The sequence below is a fragment of the Pygocentrus nattereri genome, chromosome 14 (genome assembly GCF_015220715.1).
Source record: "Pygocentrus nattereri isolate fPygNat1 chromosome 14, fPygNat1.pri, whole genome shotgun sequence".
Taxonomy (NCBI): Eukaryota; Metazoa; Chordata; class Actinopteri; order Characiformes; family Serrasalmidae; genus Pygocentrus; species Pygocentrus nattereri.
The window spans coordinates 14,453,534-14,468,648 of NC_051224.1; the positions used below are offsets into that span (position 1 = coordinate 14,453,534).

General features: G+C 39.2%; 1 protein-coding gene across 2 annotated transcripts in view; it reads right to left on the reverse strand.

Annotated features, from left to right (window-relative positions):
- Positions 1 to 14,322, reverse strand: part of gjc1 (gap junction protein gamma 1) — a 37,778-nt gene extending 23,456 nt beyond the window's left edge. Inside the window, exon 1 of one of the 2 annotated variants that reach the window (XM_037545024.1) lies at positions 14,237 to 14,322. The gene's annotated coding sequence lies outside the window, so the exon portion shown is untranslated. Of the gene's footprint in view, positions 1 to 12,203; positions 12,659 to 14,236 lie in introns of those variants that run through there. The other variant, XM_017684600.2, reaches the window with a different exon arrangement.
- Positions 14,323 to 15,115: the final 793 nt, after the last annotated feature.

Consider the following 15,115-nt stretch of genomic DNA (forward strand, 5'->3'; position numbering starts at 1 on the left):
ACTGAATTCTTAAGATCAAAGGGGAATTCCATGATTTTCCAAAATGTATGCACAATTCAATTTAGGGATGTGCACAGGAACCTTAATACCTGATCAGCTGTTTGAGGTGCCCTTTTTCAAGTCACTATTTGGGCATTCTTTACATTTCATCACAAAAATATACAGACCAGCAGTTCACAGATTGTTAAGGATGTGACTGAGTATGTTTTATTGCTAAACAGGCAAACTAGTTAACTAGGTCCAAAAACAGTAGAAATATACTTCTCTGACATCAAACATGCTGACATATCATCCACTCATTAGAAAATACCTTAATATGATGTGTAAGACAATGAGTCTTAATCAGCAACCAGTGTTGTACCAGGTAGCTGTATTTAGCTCTCATCTGAAGAGGCAGCCTCCATTACTCATCCAATAAATGCTTTGCACATCTGGTTCCTGTCAATACAGCTGTAAACAATTTGTCCTTGTAAGTTTCTCTAGAACAAAGCACTTCACATCAAACCACTAGGAATGACTTTGATTAGAAATTCATAAATTTTGAAAATTTCACTTTATTACCTAAATAGTAAGTGTGCTGTTTAAGAGTTTAACTCTTAAACTGACAGTTTTGTGGACAATGTGTACAGGTCCATAGCTACTGCTGAGCATGACAAAGGAACTGTTAGGCCAGAAATGTACACCATGCATGTATCCAAGCCCAAACAAATCAAGCTCTGCAAACAAAATTTCTTGCATTCTCAAATGTGACTCAACACAGTTCATGATGCCACGCAAGGGCAATCTGCATTCTAAGCATTGCGAGCAGCGGCAATGAGCTCAGTTTTGTACTCTCAGTGAACTTTCCTCATGTCACCTTTCTTATGACGTGTAACGGCAGACAAGTAATTGGACAAGTCTCTCACAGAACTACATTGTTCATATAAACATGTATTTGATAAGTTATCACCTCTTCATTATAACAGAACAAGTGAGGCAGCAAACACTCCCCTACTGTAGACATGTTTAGTTGTTGTGGCTGTTAGTTAAACAGTACATTCAGTTCATCGATGCTCAGATGTCTCCACTATTACCCCCTTGAGCAGTGCATGTATAAACCACCACAGTAATGTAAGAACGCAGGGCTGTGTGATTGCTAAGTATTGCCATTTTCATTTGTGTTCATATGCTTGTGTGGAGTATGTTTACAATATTTTAGATGTTTAGCACTGTTGTTGGTTTGCTATCGTATTTAAAATGATTACATAAGTACATCATTAATTGTTATGTAGCAAATAAACATATTTACATTCAGTTTACATTTTGTATCAACACAATTTGTTTTGTGCTTCTTCCCAAAAAACAAAAATGTCCTACAATAACAACTTTTTTTATCAAATTGAAATCATATAGAATTTCTTGGTAAACCACTGAGCTACAAGGCACCCTAAGTGACAATAAAGCTACACATAATCCAAGTAATGCTGTTACTAGTATAATTATAATGTAGTGTAGTAATGCAGTCTACGGAGCCCTGCTGGTGACATCCTGTATAAATAAAATAATGCATGACCACTCTGTATTTACGTGTAGGAACAAGATCTTAATGCATGGCCACGACTTAGTAAGGTGTGGGAACAAGATCATGCCTTACTAAGTTGTGGCCACGCATTGGGATCTCATTCCCATGCCTTACTAAATCATGGCCACATGGGATGTCGCCAGTGGGGCTCCGTAGTCAGTTCTGACTACTTTTTTGTCTTGGTTTTGAAACTTGTTTGAAGGACCTATGCACTGCAACAAGTAGAGGGCGTTTATTGTTCTGCCATATTTTGCCTGAACTATTAGAGCTTCATTGTGACTGGTTAAGTCTGTGTTTGGGTGGAAGGGAGAGGAAAAAGTAACGTTACTGTCATGACAATGTCCATCCCCTCTGTTTGTGTAAAGCTCTTGCAAGATGTTGTAAATGTGAAACAAACTTTGGTGATTCACATCATCTCTAGTGTTTCCCAGGGTTATTCACCCACACAACGCCACATTTAGAATTTACTGAAGACGCAACACTGGATGGTCAGGCCAAAAAATAATAAACATATTAATAGCATCTTTACATTGACTTCAAGTGCTCTGTTTAGTCATTGCATTTAATTTCAGTGCATGCAGATAAATAAGGAAAAGGAGAGCGCAAGGGAGAGCAAGAGGAGGATGATATTCTAAGAAGAGACACAGCTCAAAGGGAGAGTATGGGGAGATATTTTAGTCTCCATGGAAACTATGGACTGCCACTGAAGGGATTTTTCCCAAATCTGAGCACTAAGCTCTAGGTGTGTGTATGTGTCTAAGAAGAGACAGAGTGTGTGCACACAGCAATTATATGTGTATTTTGCCTCATAAGGGATTGCCTCATAATTGTGTCACCTTACTGGATGATTCTAATAAATAATGCAGTCTTCTAGGAATGAAGCCTGAGATTAGCCTCAAACAATAGAATCCCTACTTCAAACACAGCTGTTTTATAAAATATGAGAGAAATATTTAGTCTCATTCTCAGCTGAAAAAACTGACCTCTCTTGCTATTGCTGCATTCTTAGGTTCAGATATCTTGCATTTCATGTTGTGTTCTTTATGAGACAGTGTCTGGCGCTGCCACACAATATTTGCAGTCCATAGTCACACTGGCTATTAGGCAATTCAAAATAAACTTGACTTGCAGTTGTTAGCGTGAAGGCCGATTCAGTGAGAAACAAGCTGTTCATAGTGATAGCTATGTTGTAAATAGTGAAAACAACAGGTATAATACAGGACAAACACTGTCTAAATATGGACACATATAGGTTTGTTGGTCAGCATTAACCAGCATAAATTAATCAAAATGTCAACTAAGACCAACAGAGATTCCAAATACTACCTATTATACAAAATAGTAATAGTACAAGAAATCAAAGTTACATGAAGCTGTGCCGACTACACCAAACATTTTATGCTTTGTCATTTTTCAGGAAGGTTTTGGTAGTAAAGTAACAATACAATTATAAATACAATACACAGATCAGGCATTACATTATGACCACCTCCTTCTTTCTACACTCATTTTCCATTTGATCAGCTCTACTATATAGGTGCACTTTGTAGGTCTACAATTACAGACTGTAGTCCATCTGTTTCTCTACTTACTTTGTTACCCCCTTTTAACCTGTTCTTCAGTGGTCAGGACCCTATGGACTCTCACAGAGCAGGTACTATTTGGGTGGTGGACCATTCTCAGCACTGCAGTAACACTGACGTGGTAGTGGTATGTTAGTCTGTGTTGTGCAGTACTGCCTTCTAAATTTTTACACCTACTTCTATATAGGTGTAAGCCCTGGGGAAAACAACAGAAACTACATAGATTGCCCAAAAACAAACCTTATAAAGTCTTATCATCAATGTACACTGTCTTCACTAGATTGTCCAGTGTCATTTGAATTGTGAGGTATGAATGTTTTGAGAAAAAGTTTGCACAAGCTTCTGCTCCAAAGCATTAAACGAGTTTCAAAAAACCATACTTTCGAAAATTGGTGGGGACAAAATCTGGTATTCCAAAAAGTGGTAGAAACCTGTCCCCAGTGTCTCCACAGTAAATTATGTGTATGGCTGTGCACATAGCAGAATCTCTAAAACTGGGTCCAGGCTTTAGGGGTTTATGCTGCAGTAAAAAGCTTGTCGCTGTGAAGATGGAAAAATATTTACATAGCCTGCTCCCTTCATTCTGATGTACGACATTTCAACTCTGCAAACTCTCTGCTGCTCTCTGTGTCTCCCTAAACCACACACGCACCCGTTATAAATATATACGCCTCAGACACAGACGTCTAGAGGGGGAGTTACATTCCTAACCAAAATCCTTTTTCGACTGTCTAAACAAGTTGAGTTAGCACTTGTTTGTCTGAGGGGACACTCTTCTCTCCCTCCCATCTTTTCTTTTGCTCATTATTCATGTCTTCCCTGAAGGAGAAAAACAGTGACAAACCAGAACTCATTATGAATAACATTAGGCTGTCTAAAACAGCAGAGGGGCAGAAAGAGCAGCAGAGAGTTCACAATAGGGTAGAACAAAGTAAGAGGGGAGTCAAAGAGGGGTAAATGAGGGAGAGGTGACAGAGAGGAGGAGACAGAAGGATACTGGGTTAGCTTTAGCACACTAGCATCTGTGTCGCCAGCGGGCTCTTCTCCTCGTCAGGAGCACATGGTGGTCCTGCGCTCTGATTGGTTCAACCCTTGTGGCCATGGAAACCCAGCCATGGGTGAATGATAACCCCTTAGAACAAGACTGGGGGAAAAGACAAGGGGGAAAGGACGTTAAACAAATACGGACAGACACGCTGTCTCTCCAACACGTTTCCCTTTGTGTCGGAGGACACTTGTCTCGTGTTGTGATGTAACAAACTTCTGTCATTATGCTAGTAGCACTATCACTGGCTGAGAGAGAGAAGCAGAAACAGAGCCAGTGGAGAGGCCAACTGTAATTTCACAAGAATTGTGAAATTACAAGGTATTAATTATTATGAAACTAATATATAAGTTGTGAGAGTGAGGAATTGAACTATGGGTCCAAATATTTTTACTTTGTTTGAGGAACTAAAGTTATTAACACTGCAGCGGCACAATTGCAATGGTGTAATATTAGTGTGTGTTGTGCTAGCATAAGTGGATCAGACACTGCTGGAGTTTTAAACATCTCAGTGTCACTGCTGGACTGAGAATAGTCCACCAACCAAAAATATCCAGCCAACAGTGTCCCCTGGGCAGCATCCTGTAACCACTGATGAAGGACTAGAAGATGTCCAACACAAAGACCAGCAGCACTGCTGTGTCTGATCCATTCATACCTGTACAACATACATTAACGCACCACCACCATGTCAGTGTTATTGCAGAGGTGACAATTCAGATTCAGATTCAGATTCCTTTATTGATCCCAGGGGGAAATTGCAGTTGTTACAGTTGCAGCCATTTATGTAAAAATAAACACTTTACTAATAATTTAAGACAATATAGAGAATTTACAGTATGTACACCAGATTTAAGTATTTAAGAATATAGTAAGGTGGCGGTGATTTTGATAGTAATATGAAACATCAGGTATAAAGCAGTTACAATTATTAAATTATTTAAATTAAGTTAGTGTCCCTCTGAGTTATTGCACACACAATTGTTGTTATTGCACATATGAACAGTTTGGTATTGAGTTTTGTGAATCACACACTGAGGGAGGAGTTATAGAGTTTGATGGCCACAGGTAAGAATGACTTTCTGTGGCGCTCTGTGGTGCATTTTGGTACGATGAGTCTTGAGCTGAATGAGCTCTTGTGTCTCATCACCGTGTCGTAGAGTGGGTGGGAGCCATTGTTCATAATGGCCCGCAGTTTAGACAGTGTCCTCCTCTCCGACACTGCCGTCAGCAAGTCCAGCTCCACACCCACAACATCACCGGCCTTGCGGATCAATTTGTTGAGTCTGATGGCATCTGCCACCCTCAGCCTGCTTCCCCAGCATGCAACAGCATAGAGGATAGCACTCGCCACCACAGACTCATAGAAGATCCTGAGCATAGTCTGGCAGATGTTGAAGGACCTCAGGCGCCTCAGAAAATAGAGACGACTTTGGCCCTTCCTGTAAAGGGCATCAGTGTTCTTAGCCCAGTCCAGTTTATTGTCACTATACACACCCAGATATTTGTAATCATCCACAGTGTCCACACTGACCCCGCTGATGGACACAGGGGTCACCGATGCCTTGTCTCTCCTCAGGTCCACCACCAGTTCCTTTGTGATCCACCATCTAAATAACATCTGCTCTGTGGAGGTCCTATCCAGATGGACTACAGTCTGTAATTGTAGAAATTCAAAGTGCTCCTATAGGGTAAGTGGAGCTGATAAAATTGACAAAGAGTGTAGATATAAGGAGGTGTACTTTTTGAAGTGGCCAGTCGGTGTATATTACACACACTGTCTTTTTGCAGAGCGGCAATGTACTATATTAATCTCACTCATCCTCCCCCTACACATTTCTATTTTCTCTCTTCGTTGCTCTCTTTCTCTGTCTCACTCACTGACAGACCCCAGCCCTGTCCGAGCCGATCGAGCATGTGCGCCGCACTGTGACACACATCCTGTGTCATCAGAGATCAGCTTCCCTGTATGTGCGAGTATGTGAGACGAGAAATGCTGAGAGAGCGAGTGTGTGTGTGTGTGTGTTTGAGTTTTGAGTGAAATGATGTTAGGCAGGCTTGGGAAAGAAAGCTGTAAATCAGAGTGGCTTGTGTGTGTGTGTGTGTGTGTCAGTGTGTCCTGGCTCACAGTCGTCCACTGCTGTCACAAACCATTAAAACTGACCAAAGAGCTACTCATTCAGCAGTGACAGTTGAATATGAATTAATGCTCCACTACAAATAATGCAATTTACCACTAAACACGGTTCATCAGCCGAGATCAGTCTAATGTCTAACGTTTGAGACTTAGCAGGTTAAACTAAAACGGACCATGATGTGTGACTGCTCTGTTCATTAGATCAAGGGAGAACAGTGCCATCTGAAGCCTGATGTGCAAGAAACATGGGCATACATCAGGGTTCTGAGCATGGGTAAAGTTTCTTTTAAAATATGAACATAAAGCAGAAGGAATTGTCATCTTCTTTCAACAGACATGCTTTGATACTTGGAAAAGGCAAATTCCTGTAGCTGTTTTGACACATGCATGTGTTTTGAGCTTTTTATTTTATATACATCAGTTTAGTACTTCACTAATTGCTCTTTGTTAGTGAGCTGAAAAATGCTAGGCTGTAACATCAGCTGAGATCTGTTTATCTAACTAAGACTAACTGCCTTTCTCTGTGTAAATTTGAAGCCATGTTATCTACTGTGGCTTTTTTGTGGTCTCAGTGTGGTTTTAATTTAACGTAGTAATTACTAAATGCTCAGTGGCACACTGTGACACACTGAGGAGTTGAGCAGTGCTCACAGTCTCTGAGCATCGGTGCAGTGCGCACCTTAAAAACAATGTTTTTTCAGAAATTTGGACATTTCAGGACCTGTGTGCGGTGGTCTTAGGCATAATAGCTCAGTAGCTATATACACCACAGAACTATTTTGGCTTTTACTCGGCCACTCAACTTTACACTCTCAGATATCCTCTGAATGAGTGTCATTTTGGCATCAGTTAGCTAGAACCAAGGCGGAGTGGTGTGTATGGCCTGTGAACTAAAATGCTATGGCTTTCTGTCACTAAATTTTTGCTGTCCTCCATTGGCTTTTATCACCTAAATTATGTCAGCAGAGTACTGCTTAGTTGGAATGAGACACATACGATGGTGGTAGCACTGTTTGGTTTTAGCATGCTCGATAAGATAACATTAAGTTATCTGTTCAAGCTGCAGATCCAAACATTCAAAACAGGTTTAATTTCACCTTTCTGAAGCTTCAGTGCCAGATGCTTAACAATTCTTCAGAATTGAGTCATTGTCATCTAAACTTGTGGTGGACTTTCACAAATTCTTTGAACACTAGTTCTGGAAATGTATGTTTTGGAAATGTTTTTCTCTTATTTTATGTTTGTGCTCCTCTTCCTTATACAAACTAGTTATATTATATTTAATCTCCTCAGAAATACCGCCTGAAAATTAATAACTTGAACTTAATGGGCATTTTGACTGGAAATTAAATGAAAGGTGGTTTTTAACTTTTGTGTATTACTGCCTGTATGGGACATTAGTCTGATCTAATAATATTCTGTAAAAACAGTGTGTGTGTGTCTGTGTGTGATGGTGGTTCACCTCACCTCAGTGCTGTTCAGCAGGAATAAAGAATCACATGAGACTCCTTCCCACTGGGAATGTCACTGAGAATCCACATACAACAATATCTACAGTGAGTGTGCGTGTGTGCCTAAACGCATCTGTGTGTGTTATAGGAATGGATATCTGATAGGCTGACAGTCACTGTGAGTCAGTATGGTGGCGGACAGAACTCAAACAGACATAAACTATTACTTATCTTCAGCCTTTCTTATGTACAGTATGAATATATGTACAGACTGTATATAGTCTAAATAATCTCTTCATTAAATATATATATAATATATATATATAATCTCTTGCTTAACCTCTTTTTTCCCTGATCTATCTCTAAATTAAAATTGTCCTTTTGGATTTGTATTATTATTACTAGGAAGCACAGTAAGTTGTTTGTTGACCATTATCCTAATATTAGATTTTTCAGTTGGCTGTAATATACAAATTATCTTGTGACCAAACACAAAATTTGTTTATTTTGTGCTGTGAGCATCTTGACTGATAACAAATGTTCCCAATGAATGTTTTAACAATTGCGAACCAACAAGCATAAATAATTTTTGGTAAAATGTATACTGGCCCATTTATAATCATGTCAGTTGTATTTTACTATTCTGCATGCTCTTTTGCTAATCATGGTATGCACGATGTGCTGTTTAGACAATGCTGTTTTAAATTAGCTGCTAATTATCCTTGTTATTTCTGCAGCACTTGTAATTGTACACTAAACGACAGACTGCAATATGATCAGGCAAATCTTTCTCAGTTAGATGTCTTCTAAACAGGGGTGGTCCAAACTGGTCCTGACCAACTGGAACGGAGCAGTCTGTCCTGCCTCTTTGTGTGCATGTGTGCACATGTGTGTGTGTATATGTGTGTGTGCGTGCGTGTATGTGACTGTGCCTGCCGGACAGAATTTGCCTCTCATGTGTCTTTTCAGGCAGACTAGGCACAATTTCCCTTCCTCTCCTTTGACCTCTCATTCTCAGAGAAACACTGTTGTATTATGGTTGAGATGGAAAATTGCTCCCCCATCCCTGAAAAATAAATAAATATATAAAAAAGACAGTATGGAAAAGGAAAGGGGGAAAGGGCAATAACCGCACTCATCCATCAAGAAAACACACAGTGAATAAATGAATACTTATAAACACACACACACACACACACAGTGAACAAATGCATAAAAAAGGCAGACAGTCGCATTTACATCCACACGAACACAGAATGAATAATGCATACTTATCGCACATTTACTGCAATAATGCATATCAGCAATTTCCAGTACTGCAGTGTTTAACTGCAGCCTTGCTTTTATCAATAACTCGCCATACGCATATCATACGCACAGATACCAACCATGTTAGCTATTGATGGAATGCTTCTAAAGACCTTGATTAACCCTTAACCTTGCTTACAGAGAGAGACAGAGAAAAAGATGGATGCTTTAAAATCCAACAGCTTAGCATACGTGCACAGTATTTCAGTTAACTACAAAAAACTGCTCTTAATGTGTTTGCAATCTGTGCTGCAGTTTAATGCCGTAAAGAATGCAAGTCAAGTGAGTGCGCTCATGCTGTATTTGAATGCTGCTGCTACACTTATACCGCAATACTTTGGCATAATTATGCATGACTCCTGCTACATCGCTTGTTTTAATACAGCACTTTATTTCATTCATGTTGTTTAAATAGGCAGCTGATTTGAAACTAAAAATTTGAAATGCCAGTTTGATTTGAAGATTCATGATTGATGCATCCCTCCTATGGACAAACTTGTAACTAATTTGAAGAAACTTTTGCAATTGATGAAATGTTTCCTAAATTTTTCTGATTGCAAACTTTAAGAAGAAGGAAGGAAGAATAATCAAATGTAATGTAACAATGTAATAATCAATCCATTAAAAAAGAAATGAATAAAATCAGATAATAGCATAAAGTGGTAACATCCAATCAGATATTTGTTACTAGAAGAGGGCGATATGGCAAAAATATAATGTTGTAATGATTCAAGAAATGTTTACAATGCATGATATGTCACATTTTTAAAAATACTGTCAAAAACTCTGAATACAATTTTTATACAAAACAATACAATATTAAAAGCTTAGACTAAAGGAATCTGGGTAGGTTTCAGGGGAATGTAGCATTGCAAACCAGCACGAAACATTTGAGAATTTCCCCCAGACATGTACTCCCGTTAGGTGAACTCATCTGACTCAGTGAGACTAAAGATACACATGATGTAGAAGAAAAACATATTGTGATGTAAATTAACACTTGGTCTTATCTGAGATACCTAATATTGCCTGAAAAAAAAACATAGCATAATAATACATCAGTGTGCAGCTTGAATGAGAAAAAAAAATCATAACTATACACAGTGATGAAACGGGTTACACGCATTCAGTGACTCAGTGAATTTTAAAAGCCTAAATTTACTTTAGTCATATAGTGATATATTTCCCCTCACATACAAATATTAACAAAAAGACACTAACGCTGATTAAGCTCAAGGTAAAACGTTCCTCAATGGAGAGTTTGGGAGAGTTCAGCTGAAAGAGTGCCCACACACCAGTTCTTACTAACTAAATGCCTTTAAGCAATCCGGCTGCAAGCTAATGGGAGAAATAAATGGGATGTAGTGCATACAGTGGGGGCACAGGGTATAACAATCATACTGTATTGTATTTAACTGTCTTCCATCATATGGTATCACTGTATCGTGACTGCCATGCTAGCTTGTGGCTACAGTGTTAGCATGAAGATATCGTATTAGCGTGTGGCTAGAACACAAGATTGAAATATAAAACACAAACTTTTGTCTCAAAAATTGTATCATGTTAAATGTGCTGATAAACTGCTAACAGAAACAATAACATATGAGCTTAAGGCACATTTTCAAGCTCTCTGAAAAAAAAAAACAAAAGGTATCAAATCATGACACCACTGCATCACATCAAATCAAATAATGCATTTCGTGTGTCCTTACACCTCTACTGTGTCAATAATGAAGATCTTGTCAGGATTTATCTCAGACGGATAACAGGCACAGACCGGACGCTAGACAAGAACTAGAAAATGAGATCCCCAAAAATAGTAATAATCAATGAAAGTCTGAATAATAACTGAATGAACTATGAATAACACGGTTAACAACAAAAAGCAATACAAACAATATTATGTTCATTAAATGTTATAATTATTGATGGTGTTGCTATTTTATACATAGTATGTTATTATTAGTAGTGTTTTATAGTTGTTATTATTACTATTACTATTATTATATAATTATAACATGAAATATCAAGTTGTTGGAAAGTGCTTAACAAAAATACTTGCCTGTACTTCTTCTTTTTCTGTCTTCTTTTTCTTCTTAATAATAATAATAATAATAATAATAAGGTTTTCTTAATGTATTTGCACACCTTTTAATAGAACTGCTTGTTTGTTTTCCATGCTGAGCAGCACCCTCATTATGGACAGTAGATGCTGCTGGTAATGAGCGCACGTGGTCAGATAAAGAGCAATTAAGCAAGTAACCACATGAATGGACAACATAAGCAAATTAAGCGTCTATCTGCCTTCACGAGCATGTTAATGACCAACACTTCTTTTCTGTTTCTAATGAAGTGACCTCGCGCGCAGCACCCCAAATGACATACATAGGCAGGTAGGCTATTCGCGCCTTTAACTCGAGAGCATTTTCATTGCGCCGTTATTAATAACATTTCGGATACAGTTCAGATAAAAGACACTGGAACCATAAACACTAGTTAAATAGCTTTTTCCCGCCAAAGCTCGCGCACGTGCCGCAGTCCGTTCTGCGTTCTGGAGCGCGTGGATGTTCCTTGAGTACAGCACAGCGAGACGTCATGCTGCGTGGCGCGAAAAGCCCTCAGATACCAACTAATACTGTCAGTGTCAGTCAGTAATGGGCTATAACAACCTCAGAATTACAGACACAGCCCCGCGTAATGGCTTTGCTTTCTAATGGGAACGGCACATTACATTGGTTATTAACCCACTGAAATGCGGAAACAGTACCATTAGCAACCAACAAAACACTTAACGGGTTTGGTTTTGTGGACACAAACCGTTATTAATCAGTAACGCTTACAGCAAAATCTCCTGAGCTTAATTATATGAAAGTTGTGGTTCATGGAAGTTCAGTTTTACCCATTTTCCCTCAGCCAAGCGACGTCTGGGGTTTAGTCATCAGTTCTGTATTGAAGCTACAAGGCCAGTTATAACAGAAGTCTTATGGAAAAGGATTCAGGGCGAATAAACAGGCTGCCAAAGCACTGACTTACCTAGAGACATGAATTCACTCTTTCGGTGCTCAGGTTGTCTTTCTAAAAGAAAAGCTGGGTACATAAAACATCTAAACTCTCTTACCGCTCTGCGAGTCTGTGAAGATTGTTTTAAGGAGAAGTGTTGCCCCCGACAGCCGGCTCCTGGCTCCCCCGGATAACTGCCCCTTTTCGCCGCCTCACGGTACCTCAGAGCAGCTCGCCGAGTCGAAGCTCATACTGGTTCATTGACGGTGTTTCTTCATAGAGCATGTCACTCGTTTACAGCGCCTTGTTGACCTCTTTTGCTCTTTCGTTTAGAAAGAGGCGACATTTGAAGTCAGTTCTTTCTGCTAGACGCAGCCCCGCTGTGTGGAGACATCACATCCATTCAAAATGTGCCTTACTGGCTCTCCCGCCTTTACACGTCATTAAATAATTCTGCTGGTTAACAGCGTCGCAGTCTTCATTTTACTAAGGCGAACAAACGAACAACATCGTGTGCTTATGAGTTCAGGTTGTGTCCGTGAGCATCACCCCACGAGACGCCTCTGTTCGCGCTCAGCCACGCGACCCTCTGATAGTTTCACTAAGCGATGATGACCGACTCGTGCGCGAACCGAGTGCTTTTCAACAAAGCCGAACCGACTCACCGATGTCCCAACTGAACCGAGCTTTTTGTAGCATCTTCACCAGAGGTCAGCAGCCCAGCGGAGTCAAGTTCTAACCTCTAGCGCCCCGCACCCTTACTAAACGCTAATGCGTCTGATCCAGCCAGTCAGGTAAGAGGTTGATTACCGTGAGCACATGGTTGAAGTTAGGGGCGGTTCATTTTCAGGACCAGGGTTGGTGACCGCTTTGATCACTGTACGTGTGTTTTCTAAGCTAAATTCTAATAAAACCATAATCACAATTTGTAACTTAAAAATATATATAAATAACTTTCTCCGTAGAGTGCGTTCTGTGTTTGTGCTCTACGCGTTATGTTAAGTGAAAGGAACTGACTTGTGAATCAATGAATCATTGTGCTGGACATTCGATTCATTTAAACAGAAAGTTTAAAAGAATCGGTTCAGTAAATCGAACTTCCAATCATTATCACTAAAGATGGCAACGTAAATTCAGGCTGTTGGGAGTCTAGACACACACACACACACCTTGATTTAGGGGCCCAAACACTGAACGTTCAATAGCCCTATTGTTTCTGTTATGACTTTTCTTGATCCAGTTGTATTTACAGCAGCCCCAAAAAGTACTTGTATATATATAATATATATACATACATACATACATATACACACACACATATATACATATATACACATATACACACACACACACACACACACACACACACACACATATATATATATATATATATATATATATATACATATATATATATATATATATATATATATATATATACACACACACACACACATTTTATAATTGTTTATAGAAAAACACTTTGAGCACAGCATCAAAGTGATAGTTGGTATGTGTGGAGAAAGCCTGAAAGCCTACGCTAAGGTAGGAAACACAATCCTCAATATCTAGGGCTGTTTTTCTTATAGTGGTGTTGTTGAGCTTGCATTCAATGAAAGGATCATTACCTCAGGAGTGTACAAAGGCATTTTAGATGGAAATCTGCTAAGAAGCTGCTCAAATGACATCTGAAACACACCAACTGCCTTTTATAGGAAAACTGTCCCAAAAAGAAAATCATAATCACAGAATGATCTGTTTATAATAAATGACTTTTTTTTTATCTCCAATGAACCTTAAACATTTTAATTGCCAAAAATACTTGTTGAAGCCACTCTATATCAAAATAGTCAATTCCCACTATTATCTATAAGGATAAAAAAGATGATTACTAGATGATAACATAAAAAGCCATGTCAAATTGATTAAAATACAGCACCTGAGCACATTTTTCTTTCAGGGTATTTACCTTTCTCAACAATGTTTTGATACAGTATATTTTACTAATATAGAAAGTTGTTTTTTAAGATAAAAAGATAAACAGCAGATGATTAAAAGACGATTAATGCCTCCTGACCTATCCATATTAGCTCGCCCTTTACTGAAAATATCCCCTGTATCCTTGCAGTAAGTCTGAGTGACAGTTCTTACCCCGAAACAGCGTTCCACAAATCTGAAGTGTGTCACATGCGAAGACAATGATCCATCACCACCTCTCCATCTACTGTCAGACAAGGCGCTGATGCCAATGACACAAAGTGCAATTGGCAGACTGGTACCAGTAGGCTGCCCAGGATCACTATAAATCATTTATACAAATGACATCGAAAATGGGGTCTCTTCTTACCCAACAGCATTTCTCTCTCTCTTGTCTAATGAGGGCAGGGGTAGTTTTGGTTTAGTCCAGAGGCATGAAATGCTTGTTGCCAGAATGGCTTGCACTCCAGATCAGTCTGAAACTCTCAGTTTTAGCTGCAAGGCAGCTTGAAGAAAACTCTCCAACAGACACTTATGGAAACTCCACACGTTTCTCCAAGCACTCTTCCCCAGGATTGATCCAGACATATGGTACTCAAGAACAGCCTGAGGAACCCTACAGTCCTCCAAACCCTTCTCTGGTCCGTTCCTGCTTCTCATATTTCTTCATCTGTCAAGTATATCCGCACTTTCCTCATTATCTCCTCATCCCTCATGCAAATATACCATTTCTGAGTGACAGGGGGAAAGTGGGGGAAAGAAATGGGAAGAAAAACAAAGAATAGAGACAGTAGTTGTAAGAAGGAGGCATTGTCAAATTGAATGAATCAGTTAATCAGTCAGATTATCAAAGAAACAGTTCATCAGACAACACTGAACCCTGCAGCCTGATCAGATTTGTCTAAGAAATTCTATCACTGCGGAAACTTTGTGTAGTTGGTTTTGTGTGCCCATACTTTTGATGCATCTGAAGAAATGTAATGTCATCAATGAAGCTATTTAAGCATTATAGAGGAGCATATGAAGATCAGGACCAAGAATGCAAATAATGAT